At 42.3% G+C, this 22444-nt stretch overlaps 1 protein-coding gene across 1 annotated transcript in view; it reads left to right on the top strand.

Moving 5' to 3' along the window:
* The first annotated feature begins 2933 nt into the window (after positions 1–2933).
* LOC131195709 (1,25-dihydroxyvitamin D(3) 24-hydroxylase, mitochondrial) overlaps positions 2934–22444 on the top strand; it is a 54628-nt gene continuing 35117 nt past the window's right edge. The window contains exons 1-2 of the mRNA XM_058177845.1: positions 2934–2995; positions 8070–8133. The gene's annotated coding sequence lies outside the window, so the exon portion shown is untranslated. The remainder of the gene's footprint in view (positions 2996–8069; positions 8134–22444) is intronic.

Below are 22444 nucleotides of genomic sequence, written 5' to 3'. Positions count from 1 at the left end.
TTACCTAGTTTGGGCAATGAAATGTCTGCAGGAAAACCACCAAGCTCAGAGTGTACCAAGGATCCCTTAATTTGCCTGCCTCTCTCCGTCTGCCTGTCTCTCTTTCTCTCTCTCTCTCTCTCTCTTTCTCTCTCTCTCCCTCCCCTCTCTCTGTCCCTCTCTCCCTCCCTCTCTTGTTCTTTAAAATGGCATGGAGGAAAATATGATCTCCCCTTCTCTCATATTTTAGTTAGAAAACCCCCAGCTTTCGTATATTAAAGACAAAAGGTTTCTAAGTGAAATTTGGCACTTGATAACAATTGATTTATGAGTTGTGCATAAGAAAAAAAAAAATCACAGTGTTCCCTTTTGTGAACATTAATGAAAAAGAATGCTATTTTGCAATATGTCCTTTTCACTGTTCTTTTTTATCCCCCACCCCACCCTTAAACTACAGGCTTTTTAATCAAGCCAATGTGTAAGAATTATTTTTACATAGGGGAGCGGGCTTTTCTAGGCATTAGGGTACAGAGCCTTTGGGAATGGGCAACAGAACAATAAAACAACACTTCAAGCATCAAGATTGTTGCACAGATTTGTTTCCTGTATCAGAGTGTAATGGAAATAATTTTAAAACTTCCTGGATTTGACACCACTAATTTTGCAAAAGACTATTTATATTATGGGATAGCTCTATGACTCTTTCTGTCCTAGGTTAGCACCTGAATCATAGGAGTCAACACCCAGTCAATTAGATTGTGATATCTGTTTGAATTGATAGAATAATCAAAATATAAAGTCAAGTAGCGAGTTTTAGAAGGGTAACTTCCAAACATATAAGTAGACAGGTGGGATTTTAATAACTTCCACACTTAATGATTTATTAATTACCAGGGAAAAGTGGGGTATAAATAGATAAGGGTGTATTCTGTCTAAAAGTCTGCTAATCTCAGATTACTTCCTTCTGTTGTTCTTCCCAGGTGCAAATGTGTACAAAGAACTTGTTTTGTTGACTCTTCTCTGTAGGATGCAATTAGCTTGATGCTAAATATTGCCTATCCCTATAATATGCATGCGCTTCCCGTAAATGAATCTCCTTTCTCTTACAATTATAAAACCTTCATCAATATTCATTGCTCGGGTTGGGTTTCTTATACTCAGAAGCACACATGTACACACATAGAATGCTTCAGCCACCCACAATCTTCTTCTTACTTAGATCTTCAGAATCCTTAAGAGTTTTTAAACTTGTTTGGTCTTTTTATGAACTGAAATTGATATTTGGATTTTGGCATCTGTGGGTTCCTTAGGGGTCAAAGGGCAATATAAATATGACAAGGAAAGTCTTGGCTTATTTTGTACATATGCTGTAACAATGTACATTTACACACCACAGAAGGAGTTTGCCTCGCAAGTGAAAAGATGCTTGCTTCCTCATTCTGATGAAACTCGAATTCTATAGATGCCTCTTGAAGGTGAACACATAATTCATTACTAGACTAGACTAGGCTAGGCTAGGCTAGGCTAGGCTAGGCTAGGCTAGGCTAGGCTAGGCTAGGCTAGGCTAGAATAGAATAGAATAGAATAGAATAGAATAGAATAGAATAGAATAGAATAGAATAGAATAGAATAGAATAGAATAGAATAGAATAGAATAGAATAGATTTTTTTATTGGCCAAGTGTGATTGGACACTAGGAATTTGTCTTGGTGCATATGCTCTTAGTGTACACAATACAAAAGATACCTTCATCAACTTATAACACTTAATGATAGTCATAGGGTACAAATTTAATACTTAATGATACAACACTTAATGGTAGTCATAGGGTACAAATTTAACATTTAATGATACAACACTTAATGATAATCATAGGCAATAAGCAATCAGGAAACAATATCAATATAAATCATAAGGATACAAGCAACAAAGTTACAGTCATACAGCCATAAGTGGAAGGAGATGGGTGATGGGAATGATGAGAAGATTAAGAGTAGTGCAGATTTAGTAAATAGTTTGACAGTGTTGAGGGAAATATTTGTTTAGCAGAGTAATGGTGTTTGGGAAAAAGCTGTTCTTGTGTCTAGTTTTTCTGGTGTGCAGTGCTCTATAGCGTCGTTCTGAGGGTAGGAGTTGAAACAGTTTATGTCCAGGATGTGAGGGGTCTGTAAATATTTTCACAGCCCTCTTTTTGACTCGTGCAGTATACAGGTCCTCAATGGAAGGCAGGTTGGTAGCCATTGTTTTTTCTACAGTTCTAATTATCCTCTGAAGTCTGTGTCTGTCTTGCTGGGTTGCAGAACCAAACCAGACAGTTATAGAGATGCAGATGACTATTAGGTTCCCAATATAGAAAATAAGTTGAAGGATGTAAATAATGAGTGTAACAATGTAAATTGGCTAAAGCAGTAATTACACACACAGACACACACACACACAAGTGCAAATAGAACCTTTTGCCATATGGCATCCTAAGTCCAGGATGGTTTTCCCAGACTGACCTTCTGCTATTGTTGCCTTTTAAATATGAATAATAATCACAACAGCAACAATAATAGAAGAATTCAAACACTATTTCTGGCTGAAGTCATACAAGCAAATTTTTATCGTAATTGTTTTCCATCCCATGACCACACCCAATTTATTTTGGGCTCAGAAGCTAAGCAGGATGAGAGGTAGGTAGCCCTTGGAGGGAAGACGCATCAAAAAATCCCAGGGCTGCAAAACTTACATTAAATAAAACGGGTGGTGGGGGGGAAATCTCAAAATGACATTGCCAGTTTCTGTGGCCCCCAAATCTTTTCTATTTCCATCACTGCTTCTCAGTGTAATTTCTTAAATGGCAACTTTTTAGTGCACTGATACAAACCATGACAAAATCTAAAGGGAGAAAGAAAAGAAGCATAAATGTTTTATTCAAAAGTAATAATATTCTCCAGTAATAACACTTTTCCTTCTTGCTAAAGCTGGAGCTGTTGGGTTGCTGTTTCTGTTCAAGACAACTGGTTCCAATGAGGTAATGTGAAAGAAATAATTGATTTTGAGCAAACATTGGTCTAGCATTTCTAGTTTGGCGGCATCTATGGAAATGCAAGGCAGTGACATAAAACAGCAACCAGTAGTCAGCTTCCTCCCCATCTCTGTCATTTATGAACAAATTGCCAAGGCTGGATACGTAAAGGGGAAAGAATTAAATTGAAGAGGGGCCAAATATATCCCCTTTGAGTTGAATGCCTGAATGAGTATGAAAACTCATGGGCTCCAGGGGAAGGCCTGCAGGGAAACAGCAAACAGCTGGGTGATTGGAGAGATGGGCCAAGCTGGAGTGTTTGTTGACGGCTTTTGGCTCAAGGATGATGTAACTTGTTACACAACAGCAGCAGATCAGCAGCAGCCAAAAGTATGAGCAGACTTCCATGTGGAGCTTATAGATGGCCTGAGGAACGTCAATCATATCCCTGATGAATATACAGTAGAGGTGACAAATAGATTTAAGGAATTAGATCTGATAGACAGAGTGCCTGAAGAACTATGGACGGAGGTTCGCAACATTGTACAAGAGGTGGAAACAAAAACCATCCCAAAGAAAAAGAAAGGCAAGAAAGCAAAATGGCTGTCTGAGGAAGCTCTGCAAATAGCTGAGGAAAGAAGGGAAGCGAAAGGCAAGGGAGAAAGAGAAAGATACACCCAGTTGAATGCAGAATTCTAGATATTAACTAGAAGAGATAAGAATGCATTCTTAAATGAAAAGTACAAAGAAATAGAAGAAAACAATAAAATAGGGTGGACCAGAGATCTCTTCAAGAAAATTGGAGATATGAAGGGAATGTTTCATGCAAAGATGGGCATGATAAAAGAATCAAAATGGCATGGACCTAACAGAGGCAGAAGAGATTACCGTATATACTCGAATATAAGCCGATCCGAGTATAAGCCGAGGTCCCCAATTTTACCCCAAAAAACTGGGGTAAACTGGGGACTTGAGTATAAGCCGAGGGTGGGAAATGAGGCAGCTACCGGTCGGGGAAACCCTCCCTCCCTCAGCCGAGGAGGCTGGCGGCTCCCCCACCCCGCCCTCTCACTGCACCGGCAGGGCTTCCCCGCGCTAATGCAAAAGCCCGCCAAGTTTGCGCCATCCGGTATAATGTGAAAAAAAGAAGAAAAAAAAAACCTCGAGTATAAGCTGTATATACTCGAGTATAAGCCGAGGGGACGTTTTTCAGCACAAAAAACGTGCTGAAAAACTCGGCTTATACTCGAGTATATACGGTAAGAAGAGGTGACAAAATTACATAGAAGAACTATACAAGAACAAGCTTAACATCCCTAATAACCACGATGGGGTGGTCACTGACCACAAGCCAGACATCCTGGAATGTGAAGTCAAATGGGCCTTAAGAAATCTGATCAACAACAAAGCTAGCGGAAGAGACAGTATTCCAGCTGAGCTATTCAAAATCTTAAAAGACAATGCAGTAAAAGTGTACACTCAATTTGCCAGCAAATTTGGAAAACTCAGCAGTGGCCACAGGATTGGAAAAGGTCAGTTTACATTCCAATTCCAAAGAAAGTCAATGCCAAAGATGTTCAAACTATCGCACCATTGCACTCATTTCACATGCTAGTAAGGTTATTCTTAAAATCCTACAAGCTAGGCTCCAGCAGTATGTGGATTGAGAACTACCAGAAGTACTACCAGGATTTCGAAGAGGCAGAGGAACTAGAGATCAAATTGTCAACATATGCTGGATCATGGAAAAAGCTAGGGAGTTCCAAAAAAACATCTACTGCTTCATTGACTATGTGTTGTGCCTCGTCCTCCCTCCTCTCCTCAGCCGGGCCCCTCCCGTCTCCTCCTGGGCCTGCTATCAGATTCCGAGTCTGATAATGAAGATGAACGGCCTGTCATGCCGCCAGCCCCCGGCCCTGGCCCCATGCCCGGACAGGATGTCAGGAATGAACAAACAAACCTCACTCATACGGCGTGTGTTCCTTTGGCTCAGTCATCAGAGGAAGTCAGCCATGGATTGGAATTACTCGGGCCTATTCCTTCTGATCCCTCCCTTTCTCAAACAGCAGAAGACAATTCAAAGTGGGAGGATCCTCGCTTCCAGAGATCTGAGAGGTGATGCCAGCAGAAGGAAGGGAGGGGCAGGCCTGGATAAATGCTGAGTCATGGAGCCACACCCCACAGCCTATATAAAGGACCTGCTTGAGTCAAGCAACCTTGAGTCAAGCAAAGTCTCATCTAGTTTGCTGAAGTCACAACTTGGACTCCTGCCTGCCCTGAGAAACCTCGGAGGAATTTGGCAAAGCTGCAGAGGCTTCGTTGCCATGCCTGATACGGACTTCCTAGACCCGGTCGTCAGAGGGGGAGGGGGACACGACACTATGCTAGAGCCTTTGATTGTGTGGATCACAACAAATTGTGGCAAGTTCTTAAAGAGATGGGAGTACCAGACCATTTTATTTGTCTCTTGAGAAACCTATATGCGGGTCAAGAAGCAACAGTGAGAACTGGACACAGAACCACTGATTGGTTCAAAATTGGGAAAGGAGTCCGGCAAGACTGTATACTGTCGCCCTGTCTATTTAACTTATATGCAGAGCACTTCATAACAACCTCAGATATGCAGATGATACCACTCTAATGGCAGAAAGTGAAGAGAAACTAAAGAGCCTCTTAATGCGGGTGAAGGAGGAGAGTGCAAAAGTTGGCTTGAAACTCAACATTAAGAAAACTAAGATCACGGTATCTGGCCCTCTCAATTCCTGGCAGATAGTGACAGATTTTATTTTCCTGGGCTCCAAGATCATTGCAGATAGGGACTACAGCCAAGAAATTAAAAGACGCTTGCTCCTGTGGAGGAAAGCTATGGCAAATCTAGACAGTGCGTATAGTCAAGGCTATGGTTTTCCCAGTTGCCATGTATGGCTGTGAAAGTTGGACCATAAGTAAGGCTGAGCGCCAAAGAATTGAGGCCTTTGAACTATGGTGCTGGAGAAGTCCTTTGGACTGCAAGGCGATCAAACCAGTCAGTCCTAGAGGAGATCAACCCTGACTGCTCTTTAGAAGGCCAGATCCTGAAGATGAAACTGAAATACTTTGGCCACCTAATGAGAAGGAAGGACTCACTGGAGAAGAGCCTAATGCTGGGAACGATTGAGGGCAAAAGAAGAATGGGACGACAGAGAATGAAATGGCTGGATGGAGTCACTGAAGCAGTCGGTGTGAGCTTAAATGATCTCCAGAGGATGGTAGAGGACAGGAAGGCCTGGAGGAATGTTGTCCATGGGATCGTGATGACTTCGCAACAACAACAAAGGAACATCATCCTTTTTTCCAGAAAACGTGGATGGCATAGTGGCTATATTGCAGGTAGGCCAAGGGATTCTGAGAGCCAGACTAAACATGACATCTGTTGAATGAGTACAATTATATTGTACATAAATTTGTTCTATATGAGTGTTGTTATATAAGAGAACTCAAGAGGAAGTCCAAGTAGCTGTCCTTAAAGAGAATGAAGGACAATGTTAGTAGTTTTGTAAGAGCTGTATGTATTGCCATTTTGACTACAGTTTAAGAAGGACCCTCTAGGCATCATCCCAGCAGGTGGCAACTTTTAACCAACTTTGACTGACGTAAGAAGAATAAACCTAATTAGTACTCGAATGGGACAGTTTCAGAAAATCCCGTGGTTATAGGCTAGAACATTTTTTTTTTAATATTGCAAAGTATGGGTGGTATGGTGACTCAACTGTTAAGACGCTAGACTTGTCAGCTGGAAAGGTGACAGATTGGGTTCAAGATCCGAATGCCAGCCAATAGGGTGAGTTCCCATCCTCACGTCAGCTCCTACCAACCTAGCAGTTCGCAAGCACGGAATTGCGAGTAGATTAATAAGTACCACTTTGGTGGGAAGGTAGCAGCACTTCATGATGTCATGCTGGCTACATAACCGCAGAAATGTCTTCAGACTGTGCTAGCTCAGTGGCCCTTGAAACAGATGAGATGACCACCATGCCAGCAACGACTAGTGGAGTAAAATCTGCCAGGATTCCTTTACCTATATACACTTGTATATAGTTTTATTATATTTTTAAAAAAATAAAACAATATAGGGAAGCAAAGAAGTTAATATAAGGAACCCCCCCAACAAATTAATTAGTTTTAATTATTATACCAAAACAAAAAGAAAATATGCCAAAAAGGAAAATGTCTAAATATTTAACTACTAAATTCATATGAACTACCTAAATAGGTCACATTTTTCCTATAACAACAGTGCGTTAGGTTGCACATAATAAACGTTCTTCTTAACTAATCTATGCCAAAGGGAAAAGATGATGTATCACTTTTTGATTGATAGAAAACAAATAGCCTTTTCAGAAATGAGGAAGTTACACATTTCTTGAATCCAGTGTCTGTGGAGATTCTCAGTCAATCCTGGTCATAGTTGTCCCAAAGGTGCTTTTTCAAGAAGCAACTGGGCTTTCTTGTTTTTCTTTGAAGACGTTTCGCTTCTCATCCAAGAAGCTTCTTCAGCTCTGTTGAATAATGAGAAGCAAAACATCTTCAAAGAAAAACGAGAACGCCCAGTTGCCTCTTGAAAAAAATACCTTTGGGATGTCTTGAATCCAATCTGTTATATCCAGGGTAGTGGCATTTTTCCAGTCATTCTCGGCTTTTCCAGAACAAAGCTGGGGCAGACCAGGTCTGTACCAAGGAAGGTCCCTGGACACAAAGTCACTGAGTTGAGATTGACTTGAAGCCTGAGAGCCATCTCCTCCGTAAGGAGTTTACGTGTTCAACTCAGGAACCCAAATGTCTTTCTCACGCTAGCCTTGGCTCAACCATCTTTAACCTGGATCCTTCCAGATGGGCTGGGATCCCTCATATATATATATATATATTTAAGCTCCTTAAAGTGTTTCTTCAGATTCCCCAGCTTCGGGGCTTTTGACTGCCTCCTCTTCTCAGAAAGGGATTCTGTAGGGGAGGTTTTCCTGCCAGAGCTCCAGCAATTTTTAGAGATGAATAAGCATTACTATATCTAGATCATTTTTTTTTGTTGTTGTTTCTCTGCCAGGTGGTGGATGTTGGCAAGGACAGCTGTGAAATTCTTCCATATGCACAGAGAGGATTTGCAATAGGTATGCAATATATTGCTGAGTCTTGTTTGGTTTATTTTTCTTCCCTGCCATTTAAAAGTGAAAGCTGTGTCCTTGGAGGATCAGATGAACTCACTGAACTCAGTGGCCTATACAAGGAAACAGTTTATCACTCTGAAGCTAAATGGTTTTCTTTCTTTCTTTCTTTCTTTTTTTTTCTTTCTTTCTTTCTTTCTTTCTTTCTTTTTCTGTCTCTCTCCTTTCTTTCTTTCTTTCTTTCTTTTTCTTTCTCTCTGTCTTTCTCTCTCCTTCTTTCTTTCTCTGTCTTTCTCTCTCTCTTTCCTTCTTTCTCCTTTCTTTCTTTCTCTCTAGCTCTCTTTCCTTCCTCTTCCCTCCCTCCCTCCCTCCCTTTCTTTCTTTCTTTTTCTTTCTCTCTGTCTTTCTCTCTCCTTCTTTCTTTCTCTGTCTTTCTCTCTCTCTTTCCTTCTTTCTCCTTTCTTTCTTTCTCTCTAGCTCTCTTTCCTTCCTCTTCCCTCCCTCCCTCCCTCCCTTTCTTTCTTTCTTTCTTTTCCTCTCCTCTCCATATAAACTTCTTAATTGGGATGCCATAAAAGCTATTTTACTACTTTAAAAGCCCCAGTATAGCTTTAATTCAAAGTTGGTTTCGTTCATTTCTTTTCCCCCACTAAAAATAATCCTGGAATGTCAGTTCAAATATTATACCCTTTGGAAACATTCTGTAAAAAGATGTGTTTGGTTTGAGGTGGTCCCTACATGAGTTGCGGGTATGTCCAGGTATCACAATTTGTCCTTTGAATTCAGATTCCATTCAAACCTAATAACAAAAAAGATGTCTAGTATGTGTATTTTTTGGTGTGTCGTGCAAACTGTCATGTCTACTCTCCCAACAGTAATTAAGAGTTTGTCCCAGTTTTTCCACAGGGTTACTCCCTATGAGATAAAGAGAGATGGGGAATCTATGACCAGAGGTGGGTTTCAGCAGGTTCTGACCCGTTCTGGAGAACCGGTAGCGGACATTTTGAGTACTTCAGAGAACCGGTAGTAAAAATTCTGACTGGCCCCGCCCCCATCTATTCTGTCCCTCCCAAGTCCCAGCTGATCGGAAGGAAATGGGGATTTTGCAGTAACCTTCCCCTGGATTGGGGAGGGAATGGAGATTTTACAGTATCCTTCCCCTGCCACGCCCACCAAGCCATGCCACGCCCACCAAGCCACACCCACAGAACCGGTAGTAAAAAAATTGAAACCCACCAATGCCTAAGACCTCCAAACTACAGCTCCTAACAACCTCCTACCAACAACAGTCCGAAATTGGAGGTACTGGAAACTATTATTTGAAATTATATTATTCTGTAGAAGTATATTCACTAGAGAAAATAAATTGTATCCTAGCAAGTACTTCTTATAGCTTCTAACTGGAGGCTAAGCCACCTAATGAGATAAGCATTGGGCAATAATTTTCCTTGGTTATGATATACCCTCTGCACTTTAAAGCCATTCCAAGAGGGAGAATCATAACCAGGAAGAAAACAAAAAGAACCAGGAAGACACAAGTCAGGGAGTTTATCCAAAGAGTCTCTTTGGCAGCCTTGCACTTAATCTTTAACATCAGTGCACAAGGGGGAATATACTCAACCGGTGCTTGGGGCACTGAGTTCAATGAACTATATGGCTCAAGAGAGTTGGGTTAAATGACCTTGCAGAGAGATGGAGTGATAGTTCTTTCAGCCTATGTGTATTTTGTGTGTGTGTGTGTGTATGAATGACAAAGAGAGAGGTCTTAGGAATCCAAAGCCTTTTCTTCAAGCCCTTTCAAAGTAGGGAGAAGGGGAAATGCAAGAAGATGGACTGTTACACACTGAACACTTACCAGCCAACATAATATAATATAATATAATATAATATAATATAATATAATATAATATAATATAATATAATATAATATAATATAATATAATATAATATAACAACAGAGTTGGAAGGGACCTTGGAGGCCTTCTAGTCCAACCCCCTGCCCAGGCAGGAAACCCTACACCATCTCAGTCAGATGGTTATCCAACATTTTCTTGAAAATTTCCAGTGTTGGAGCATTCACAACTTCTGCAGGCAAGTCGTTCCACTTATTAATTGTTCTAATTGTCAGGAAATTTCTCTATAGTTCTAAGTTGCTTCTTTCTTTGATCAGTTTCCACCCATTGCTTCTTGTTCTACCCTCAGGTGCTTTGGAGAACAGCCCGACTCCCTCTTCTTTGTGGCAACCCCTGAGATATTGGAACACAGCTATCATGTCTCCCCTAGTCCTTCTTTTTATTAAACTAGACACACACAGTTCTTCATATGTTTTATCCTCCAGTCCCCTAATCATCTTTGTTGCTCTTCTCTGCACTCTTTCTAGAGTCTCAACATCTTTTTTACATCGTGGCGACCAAAACTGGATGCAATATTCCAAGTGTGGCCTTACCAAGGCATTATAAAGTGGCACTAACACTTCACGTGATCTTGATTCTATCCCTCTGTTTATGCAGCCCAGAACTGTGTTGGCTTTTTTAGCAGCTGTGCACACTGCTGGCTCATACCTAAATGATTATCCACTAGGACTTCAAGATCCCTCTCACAGGTACTACTATTGAGCAAGGTACCACATATACGGTACCTGTGCATTTTGTTTTTTTTGCCTAAATGTAGAACCTTACTTTTTTCACTGTTGAATTTCATTTTGTTAGATAGCGCCCAATGTTCAAGTCTGTCAACATCTTTCTGTAACTTGAGCCTATCTTCTGGAGTGTTGGCTATTCCTGCCAGCTTGGTGTCATCTGCAAATTTGATGAGTTCCCCATCTATCGCCTCGTCCAAGTCATTGATGAAGATGTTGAAGAGTACTGGGCCTAAAACAGAGCCTTGGGGTACTCCACTGCATACTTCCCTCCATGTGGATGTAGTTCCATTGAGGACTACACGTTGAGTGCGGTTGGTCAGCCAGTTACGAATCCATCTGGTGGTGGTATTGTCTAACCCACATTTTTCTACTTTATCTATTAGTAGGTTATGGTCTACTTTATCAAATGCTTTACTGAAGTCCAAGTGAATTATATCGACAGCATTCCTCTGGTCTACTAATTTTGTCATTTTGTCAAAGAATGCGATAAGATTAGTCTGGCATACCCTGACATACCCTGGCAGAAAATGCGGAAGGGGGTTAAGGGAAACAAACCATGATAACAAAGGAATAGAGATCTGTTTACACAGGGAATATTTGGTGTTTGAATTTATGTCCTTTAAGGGGACAGAGTAAGCCAGTAAATTTATTGGAGTACTTTAAGTTTGGGGCAGCCATGAACTCTTAATATTCAGCGAAATGTGGTTGGGGTAGAAAACGGGATGGAAGACTGAGTCAACCTCGAGCCGGTGAGGATCGAACTGCCAGCATGCCGGTTTTTGGCATGCCGCAGACTGGTGCCCCTCCACAGATCAGGGGTTGGGGACCCCTGCATTGTATGTGCCATGGGCTGACAGGCTATTGATTGATGTGCCAGTCCTCCAAAGCTTTTAAGGATGACATTGTGAACCGTATGAAAGAAGCATGAAAAGTGGTACTTTCGTGAGTCTTCCATCTTTCTAGTTAGCGGGATTGCAGAGAAAGACATGCTGTCTCTGCCAGTTCAGGCACACTTCTAATTCTCAGTTCTTCTCTTCCAAGTAGAGTTCCCCTATTGCCAGGATTGATCCCTGGTGCAAATTGCAACATGAGTGTGACAAGCAGATCTGAACACGAGGGGTGCAGTGGTGTCCCACAGATATGGGTGGAAAGAAACTGGCTAATACTCACTCTCCTTCTCTTCCATAGGCCAATCTTCTGTGTTCGTTTGAGTTAAATATTGACAAAATGAGATCCGGTCACATCTCAGGGATATATTTCCCAGCATAAATGTTTCCCCGGAGCTCTAAGTTCAGCCGTATCTCCAAAGACAAGCAGTTATTACTAACTTATCATATGTTTTATCACTGGTTTATCTTTCCCAACAGCACAATTATCCGCACAGAATGGCAATCCCAGCCTGTTAGGCTAGAATTGTAATATATGTGTGTGTGTGTGTGTGTGTGTGTGTGTGTGTGTGTGTGTGTGTGTTTTCTGAGATTTTCGCGGGTGTTTGTATGTAGGTCTTTGGTTATTCGGGTTTTCTCTCACATAAAATTGGAAGTGTCTTGGCGACGTTTTGACAAAGTCTCATTCATCATCTTCAGGCTTCAGCTTCATGCTTCTGGGAGTAATGTGTGATCACAGCTGTTTCTTCCTTTTAACTGCTAGTGGGGGTTTGAACTGATTGGTTGGGAGCTTGGCTGTGTTCTGATTGGGTGGAGGTGTGTTCTGATTGGTTGGGGGTTTCGCTGTGCTATGATTGGATGGTGGGGTTGGCTGTGCTCTGATTGGCTGGGGGTGTGTTCTATTTGGGGGAGGGCTTGGTTGTGCTCAGGTTGGTCTGAGATGCAGGGGGATTTGAGTTGGTGAGCTGCATTGCATTGCGCTCTCACAGAGAGGGACTCCTCAGGGTGCCGTCAGCTAGGCAGTGTCGTCTGGCGACGCCCAGGGAAAGGGCCTTCTCTGTGGGGGCTCCCACCCTCTGGAACGAACTCCCCCCAGGACTCCGTCAACTTCCAGACCTCCGAACCTTCCGTCGCGAGCTTAAAACACACCTATTTATCTGCGCAGGACTGGACTAGTTTTTAAATTTTATAGGGGTTTTAATTGGTTTTAATATTTATACTATTTTTAATAATTTGGCTTTTTGAATAAGTTTCTTAATGGTTTTCTTAATTTGTATATATATGTTTTTTATTTGCCTGTGAACCGCCCTGAGTCCTTCGGGAGATAGGGCGGTATACAAATACGAATAATAAATAAATAAATAAATAAATAAATAAATAAATAAATAAATAAATAAATAAATAAATAAATAAATAAATAAATTGCTGTTGCTTGGCTTCGCATTCGTGGTCGTGCTACATCTTCATGATGGGTGTCAGTCTGCTGCATGTATGGATTGGAGGGGTTTGAAATGGCTAATGATGCAGCTGCGGTCTGGCTTCTGGTCCGTGGTCATGCTTCATCATCGGTGTGGGTTTGAGTTTGCTTTCCGCGTGGATGTGTGGTGGTGATATGCTGTGTGGCACTTGTGAGTGTGGGTCTTGCATCATTCTTCATGCTAGGGACTCATTTGTCGATAAGGGCGGGTTTCCAAATGGCTGGTAGGTGGGAGGTATCATCTCGTTTATTCATGCTGTGTGGGCGTTTTTCTATCTCGATGGCTTCTCTGATTATTTTGTTGTTAAAGTGTTCAGTTTTGGCGATAGTTCTGGTATTTTTAAAGTCAATTTTATGTCCTGTGGCTTTAAGGTGTTGGACCAGGGAAGAAGTTGGTTCCTCTTTTTTGACTGAGTTCTTATATTCTTCAATGCGTGCACTTATTCTTCTGTTGGTTTGTCCGATGTATGCTGCAGGTGGTGCATGGGATTTCATATACTCCTTGATTTTCTAACTCAAGTTTGGCTTTGGGGTTTCTTAGGATGGTGGATATTTTTCGGTTTGTACAGAATGCTGTCTTGATGTTGTGTTTGTGGAGGATCTTGCTGATTCTGTCTGTGGTACCTTTTATATATGGGAGGAGGGCTTTGCCGTTTTCTTGTTCTCTGTCTTGGATTTTAGTGGGGGTTTCTTTACGGATTAGTTTGGTAATCTTATTTCTTTGGAATCCATTGGATGTTAGTATGTTAGTGAGAGTGTGTAGTTCAGTTTTTAGGTGTTGTTCGTCAGCTAAGCATTTTGTTCTGGAGATGAGTGTCTTGGCTACGGAGTTGATCTTTGCTGGGTGGTGATGTGAGAGTGCGTGCAAATAGCGGTTTGTGTGTGTTTTCTTCTGGTAGATGGTGTGTCCTAGGGAGCCATTGGATTTCCTGTAGACTAAGACATCCAGGAAGGGAAGTTGGTTGTTAGCTTCTGTTTCCATGGTGAGATGTATTTTGGGGTGTAGGCTGTTGAGGTGTATGAGGAAGTTGTCCAGTTTTTCTTTCCTGTGTGGCCAGATTATGAAGGTGTTGTCTACGTATCTGAGCCAGAGTTTGGGTTTGTGGTCAGATTTTTCTAGAGCTTGGGTTTCAAAATGTTCCATGTAGAGGTTTGCAATGACAGGTGAGAGGGGTGATCCCATGGGTGCTCCTTCTGTTTGTTTGTATTTTTGTCCATTATAAATGTAGTATGTGTTGGATAGGCAGTGATTGGTCAGATCTAGGATGTACTTGGGGGGGTTATATTTGTTTTGGATGGCTGTTAAGGCTTCTTTGATTGGCACTTGGGTGAAGAGGGATATGACATCGAAGCTCACGAGTAGATCGCTGGGCTGTAAGTTTTGTTTCTTTATGATCTGTATGAACTGGAATGAGTTTTTTACGCGTGAGGTGATGGATACTACAGCCCTATGCAGTGTGTGTGTGTGTGTGTGTGTGTGTGTGTGTGTGTGTGTGTTTCATAGGTTTTCACGGGTATAGGTATGTAGGTCTTGACAAATTCAGGTCTTTTCCCGTGTAAGGTTGAGAGTATCTTGGCGATGTTTCGATGAGGTCTCACTCATCATCTTCAGGCTGGTGCTTTCGTACAAGCACGAAGCTGAAAGCACCAGCTTGAAGATGATGAGTGAGACCTCCTCAAAACATTGCCAAGATACTCTCAACCTTACATGGGAAAAGACCCGATTTTGCCAAGACCTACACACACACACACACACACACACACACACACACACACACACACACACATCAGCAATGTAACCTCTGTCACCTTGCTTTATTTAAAGGCCTAAGGGGAACAGCACATATTCTGTTCCATTCCAATCTATTCTTTGACTTTTTCCAGAATGCAGATGACAGCCCTGGATCAGCTGTTTTATCGCTTGCTATGTACTTATTCAGTACGTGTCAGAAGCTATAGAGAGAAGATCCTCCTCTTCCCACCTGACCCTCACTATCTTTATTCCTAATTTATCCTCTTGGGAATCCTTCCAGTTGAATTCAGTCACTTGCTGAGCTTCCAAAAAGTTTGGCAAACTATAGCATCGGTTAAGAAAGACGTCAAAACTAACATGGCATGAATCACAAGAGTCTCAGTTGACAATTCCTGCCAGTCCAGATTTTGGCATTGCTTCACTTTTTTTTTTTATGTAACCTCCTTTCTACAAAGTCATCGAAGAGACTTGTGCCTTGGTTAAAAAGCCAGGTTGCTGATAAGCCAGCTGAAAGGTTCCAGCTGCTTGCTTTCTCAAAGTCACCTGCTTTCCAGATTGAAAGTGCCTGTATCTTTTTAAACTAGACCAGATTTTGAGGTCAGACCAGAGGGAAAAAATGTAGCTTGCTAACCACATATAATTTGTTCTGTTAAGATTTGAATATTGATAGGCTTCCCAAAGTGAATTTAGGTTAATTCTGAATATCGATAGGCTTCCTGAAGACAGAATTTAGGCTAATTCTGAAAATACACTTGGGGGCCGGGGGGAGGGGGATGAGATTTTGTCAAACAATTTTTTTTAACCTATTCTCAGATTTCAGTAATGGTATGAGCCCCCTAAGTCCATTTAGTGCTAAGTAAGCAGAAAATTGAGGTTATTGATTTTCATTATGATAGTATAAGAAAATGTACTTTAAAATCAGCAGAAACAGAGATTAGAAATACCTCCCATTGGCTGGGTAATCATATCATCCTTTTTTCTCAACCACATTAAGTATGCATAATTGCATTCTAGCACAAATTGTAGAGGGTGGTAGACAATCATGCTTGACTTTATCAACGTTCTTTGCATACTTCACAATTTGAACTGGTACATACAACAGTAGAAAAATGTACATTTTTTAAATATACATCTGTGTAAACATTTCTTCTGGCTACTTTCAAAGGTGAAGAGGAGGGCTCGGTGATAAATTAAAACAAAGGAATGGCTTGGTATTTCTTTTATTTTACTTTTCTATTGGGCAACTTTCTTAACAGATTTCCAGAACACTGCAGATATAGTTCTGGTTTCTAGCAAAGTATTTGAAATGCCTCATGATTGATTGCTGGATAATTTTCCCAGCGGTATATTTGAGTTGGAGACCAGAACACATTGATTTAAAGCTTGCTTATCAGACAGATTTAAGGAGGAGATTAAGTCCGTCTGTATAGAATTGTACAAATTTCTGTATACATGTGAGCAGATAACACAGATAATTGATTGAATATAGACAGTAGTAAGCATTTGATTGCATATAATATTACATCATGTGCTTAGAGACAACTGTAGTATAAATATAAACTGCAGAAAAAATAATTGCTACCAACATGCCTTCCATTGAGGACCTGTATACTGCACGAATCAAGAAGAGGGCTGTGAAAAATATTTACAGATCCCTCACATCCAGGACATAAACTGTTTCAACTCCTACTCTCAAAACGACGCTGTAGAGCACTGCACAACAGAACAACTAGACACAAGAACAGTTTTTTCCCGAAGGCCATCACTCTGCTAAACAAATAATTCCCTCAACACTGTCAAACTATTTACTAAATCTGCACTACTATTAATCTTCTCATAGTTCCCATCACCAATCTCTTTCCACATGACTGTATGACTGTAACTTTGTTGCTGGCAATCCTTATGATTTATATTGATATATTGACCATCAATTGTGTTGTAAATGTTGTACCTTGATGAACGTATCTTTTCTTTTATGTACACTGAGAGCATATGCACCAAGACAAATTCCTTGTGTGTCCAATCACACTTGGCCAATAAAAATTCTATTCTATTCTATTCTATTCTATTCTATTCTATTCTATTCTATTCTATTCTAATTGGACAGGACTACAAAGACAATGTTGTTTTCAAAAACAAAACGGCAGCTATTCCAGGAGTAGTTCTTTCTAGAGAATTTTCTTTTTTCTGCTTTTCCCATGCTTTGCTTGCCTCCCAGGAACCTCCTCAGTCTATCAGCATTTCATGGCCTTCTAAATGTGTGATAGCTAAGCTGACAGTTTTAGTTTCCTTGGGAAAGGACATTTGACATTAGGGGCTTTTAGCTTGACACGCCATCCTTAAAAAAGTTTTCTTCAGGAAACTGATTACCAAACTAGTTTAAACATGGGTCATAGTATATAACTATAAGGTACATCCACAATAGGCTTTAAAAAACTGGTCTTAAAATTGTACTAACTGTCTTTACTTTGGCTGTAAATTGCCCTGAGTCCTTTGGGAGAAGGGTGGTATAGAAATTGAAACAATAAATAAATAAATAAATAATTTTTTTTAAAAAGTACCAAGAGGGGGCTTACCAACGATACCTCTTTAAACTGAATAAAAGCCAGTTTGATCTAGTGGTTAAAGCACCAGGTTAGAAAACAGGAGACTGTGAGTTCTAGTTCCACCTTAGCCATGTAAGTCTTCTGGGTGTTTTGGGCCACCTCACAGGGTTGTTGTCATGTGGAAAATAAGGGGAGGAAGGTGTGTTGGATATGTATCCCACCTTGAGTTATTTGTAAAAATAATAAAGATGGGATTGATTGAAATAAATAAAAATAAAATAAATGCAGTATCTTCTGCATTTCGATCCATATAACATTAATTCCGTGCCTAACAGCCCATCACCATTGTTGTAAATGAACTGAATGAAACATGAGAGGAATGTTAATCAAAAACGCGGGTAATTCAGAACTGAGTGGAATGGCTAATACTGTAAAAGACCAGAACAAAATTCACAACAATCTTGATTCTATGCATACATGCGTTGAAAATAACATATATTAACAGAGACCAAGCAAAGTCTTTGTATAGGGAAAATAAATCAAATTCAACATCATGGGAATGGGATTGCTGGCTATGAGTAGTATTATACAATATATTAAAGAATATTAGAATTGAGGTTGGTCAACATAACTCAATAGTGTGATAAGGTAAAAGTAAAGGTTCCCCTCGCACATGTGTGCTAGTCATTCCCAACTCTAGGGGGCGGTGCTCATCTCCATTTCAAAGCCGAAGAGTCAGTGCTGTCTGAAGATGTCTCCATGGTCATGTGGCCGGCATGACTCAATGCCAAAGGCGCACGGAGTGCTGTTACCTTCCCTCCAAAGGTGGTCCCTATTTTTCTACTTGTATTTTTTACGTGCTTTCGAATTGCTAGGTTTGCAGAAGCTGGGACAAGTAATGGGAGCTCACCCCATTATGTGGCACTAGGGATTCAAACCGCTGAACTGCCAACCTTTCGATCAACAAGTTCAGTGTCTTAGCCACTGAGCCACCGCATCCCTCTGTATCACACTATATCTCTATGTGTGATACAGCATCTAAAATGACAATTAGCCTTACCTCGTTGCAACAAAAACAACGTTCCAAGTTCCAACTCAAGAAGGAATAGTTACCTTCCATGACTGAGGATGTATTTAGGCCTGTATCTCTCTTGATGATATTGGTTCTCAATCTTAAAATGTCTTGAACTCCAAACAAAATCTAAAATGGAAGAAAAGCTAGCAGAATAGAATAGAATTCTTTATTGGCCAAGTGTGATTGGATACACAAAGAATTTGTTTTGGTGCATACGCTCTCAGTGTACATAAAATAAAAGATACATTCGTCAAGAATCATAAGGTACAACACTTAATGATAGTCATAGGGAAACAGTCAATATAAATCTAAGGATACTAGCTACAAGGTTACAGTCATACAGTCCTAAGTGGAAGGAGATGGGTGATGGGAATGATGAAAAGATTAATAGTAGTGAAGACTTAGTAAATAGTTTGACAGTATTGAGAGAATTATTTGTTTAGCAGAGTGATGGCGTTCGGGAAGAAACTGTCCTTGTGTCTTGTTGTTCTGGCATGCAGTGCTCTATAGCGTCATTTTGAGGGTAGGACTTGAAGCAGTTTATGTCCAGGATGCGAGAGGTCTGTAAATATTTTCACAGCCCTTTTTTTGACTTGTGCAGTTACATGAAGTACAAGATGCACTTATAAAAACTGTGGAGCTTTATGTAAATTGCCTCAACTGGGAAGACTAAAGGAAAGACTGGATGAAAGAGGAGGAATAACTTTAACTGGATCTCCGAAAAACCCAGAGATTCTTGGAGATCCAGTTAATCACAGCTAAATTATTCCTCCTCTTTCAGTTCAGCTTTCTTTTTAAGAATAATTTGAAGGTTAGGGTTAGGGTTAGGGTTACACTCATTCCTCCATTGTTCTGTCTTGGGGAAGGTTATTCTGGAAAGTTCACTTTGCCCTGTTGTGAATGTCGATTCAGCTAAGAGCATTTCTAAAGTTAATTCTGGAACTAATGTCAGGCTGACCTTTCAGTACAAATAAAGTTTGCAGAAGATGGAAGCCTTGCCTATATTCATCCAAGACCTAGAAGGAAGGATTACAAATTGTTCTTACATAATCAGAGGTGGCATTCAGCCAGTTCGTACCTGTTCATGCGAACCGGTAGCGGAGATCGCGGGTGGGCCCGCCCCACCCACCCACCCACCCTGATGCTATGCTGTCTATTTAGGCACGTTTTTGAGGCCGGGCGCAGACACAGAAAGGGGGTGAATGAGCAAAGCACATGCGCAAAAGTCCAGGTGCATGTGTGGAAGGTGCATGTGTGCAGCGAACCAGTGGTAACAAAATGTGAAACTCACCAGTGTACATAATATGATATAATCCATGCATTCTACATAATCCTGGGTAGCCTTGAGAAACTTTGCATTCTTGCATTCTTCTTGTTTAGTTACATAAATCTTGGGTTGAAGAATAAATATTATCAAGCAGTACAAATAATTGCACATCTCGAAAGGCATCCAATTTCTTCAATCAGGAACTTTCCTTCTTATATGTCAGTTTGCAAATTCTTACCTGCATGGGCTACAATGGTGCCTGACTGAGAAAGATTTCAGTTTATTTATTTTATTTATTTATAATTACATTTTTATACCGCACCATCTCCCGAAGGACTCAGGGCGGTGTACAGCCAATATTAAAATACACATAACACTATGATATAAATATAATAAACACTATTTAAAAAACAATTTAAAAACAAATATTTAGTGGCCGAATCACTAAAACGGTCGAAGACCGATTAAAAACCCATTAAAATTTCACTAAAATACATTCTTAGGCTAGTCCCGCTCGGTGAAATAATAAAGTCTTTAGTTCACGCTTGAAGGCCCGAAGGTCGGGGAGTTGGCGTAACCCCGGAGGTAACTCGTTCCATAGGGCTGGTGCCGCCACAGAGAAGGCCCTCCCCCTGGGGGCCGCCAACCTACATTGTTTGGTCGACGGCACCCTGGGGAGGCCCGGTCTGTGGGAGCGCACAGGTCGTTGGGAGGCTATCAGTGGCGGAAGGCGGTCTCGCAAATACCCCGGTCCTAAGCCATGGAGCGCTTTAAAGGTGATAACCAGCACCTTGAATTGCACCCAGAAAGCTACCGGCAGCCAGTGCAGGCCGCGCAGGATGGGTGTTATACGGGAGCAACGTGGTGCCCCCTCTATCACCTGCGCGGCCGCATTCTGGACTAGCTGGAGCCCCCCGGTGCTCTTCAAGGGGAGCCCCATGTAGAGAGCATTGCAATAGTCCAGGCGGGAAGTGACGAGGGCATGAGTGACCGTGCGTAAGGAGTCCCGATCAAGGAAGGGGCGCAACTGGCAAATCAGGTGAACCTGATAAAATGCTCCCCTGGCAACGGTTGTCAAGTGTTCTTCTAAGAACAGCCGATCATCCAGGAGAACGCCTAAGTTGCGCACCCTTCCCCTGGGGGTCAGTATTCCCCCCCCCCCAGTCAACGATGGCATAAGCTGACTGTACCGGGACGCCGGAACCCACAGCCACTCAGTCTTGGAAGGGTTGAGCTGGAGCCTGTTCCTCCCCATCCAGACTCGCACGGCCTCAAGACACCGGCCCATCACCTCGACGGCTTCGTTGGGGTGGTTCGGGGTGGAAATGTACAGCTGTATATCATCAGCGTACAAATGATAATCCACCCCTAAACCATGGATAACCTCACCCAGCGGCTTCATATGGATGTTTAACAGGAGAGGCGAGAGAACGGACCCCTGCAGCACCCCACAAGTGAGGTGCCTCGGGGTCGACCTCTGCCCCCCTGCCAACACCGTCTGCGAATGGTTAGAGAGATAGGAGGAGAACCACCAATAAACGGTGCCTCCCACTCCCAATCCCTCCAACCGCCGCAGCAGGATACTATGGTCGATGGTATCAAAAGCCGCTGAGAGATCTAACAGGACAAGGACAGAGGAACATCCCCTGTCCCGAGCCCTCCAGAGGTCATCCACCAACGCGACCAAAGCCGTCTCGGTGCTGTACCCGGGTCTGAAACCGGACTGGAACGGGTCCAGATAAACAGTTTCCTCCAGGTGCTGAGGAAGCTGATATGCCACCACACTCTCAACAACCTTCGCCAAGAAACGAAGGTTGGAGACTGGACAGTAGTTCGCTAATACAGCTGGGTCCAGGGAGGACTTCTTAAGGAGGGGCCTCATCACCGCCTCTTTCAAGGCGGTGGGGAAAATGCTCCCCACCAAAGAAGCGTTGGTAACTCCCAGGAGCCAGCCTCGTGTAACCTCCCGTGTGGCCAGTACCATCCAGGAGGGACACGGGTCCAATAAACATGTGGTGGGATTCAGCCTACCCAACAATCTGTCCATGTCATCGGGAGTCACAAGATCGAACTCAGCCCAGATAAAACTCTCAAGACTCGTCCCCGCCAACCCACCCGGATCTATCCAATCAGTGTCCAGTCCGTCCCGAATCCGAGTGATTTTATCAGACAGATATTGTACAAAATCCTCAGCATGCCCCTGCAAGGGGTCCTCCTGAGCCTCCTGCGTAAGCAGGGAGCGGGTCACCTTAAACAGGGTGGCTGGGCGATTATCTGCCGATGCGATGAGAGCGGAAAAATAGTTATGTTTCGCCGCTCTGATCGCCACTAGGTAGGTCTGAATATGCGACCTCGCTAGTGTTCGGTCGGGTTCGGAGCGACTGGACCTCCAGGCGCTCTCTAGGCGTCTTTTCCGGCGCTTCATCTCTCTCAGCTCCTCATTATACCAAGGAACTGGTTGAGTTCGTCGCCGGGTCAGAGGCCGCAAAGGCACGACACGGTCTAAAGCCCCAGTCGCCGCCTCTTCCCAGGCGGCGACCAGTTCCTCAGCCGAGCCATGGGCTAATTCCCTCGGAAACGGCCCAAGCTCCGTCAGAAACCTCTCTGGGTCCATCAGGCGCCTGGGACGGAACCATCGAACCGGTTCCGTCTCCCTGCGGTGCGGTGCAGC

This window comes from Ahaetulla prasina, chromosome 3, assembly GCF_028640845.1.
Source record: "Ahaetulla prasina isolate Xishuangbanna chromosome 3, ASM2864084v1, whole genome shotgun sequence".
Taxonomy (NCBI): Eukaryota; Metazoa; Chordata; class Lepidosauria; order Squamata; family Colubridae; genus Ahaetulla; species Ahaetulla prasina.
Note: the sequence above shows the minus strand (reverse complement) of the source record. Positions and strands in the feature narration are given on the sequence as shown.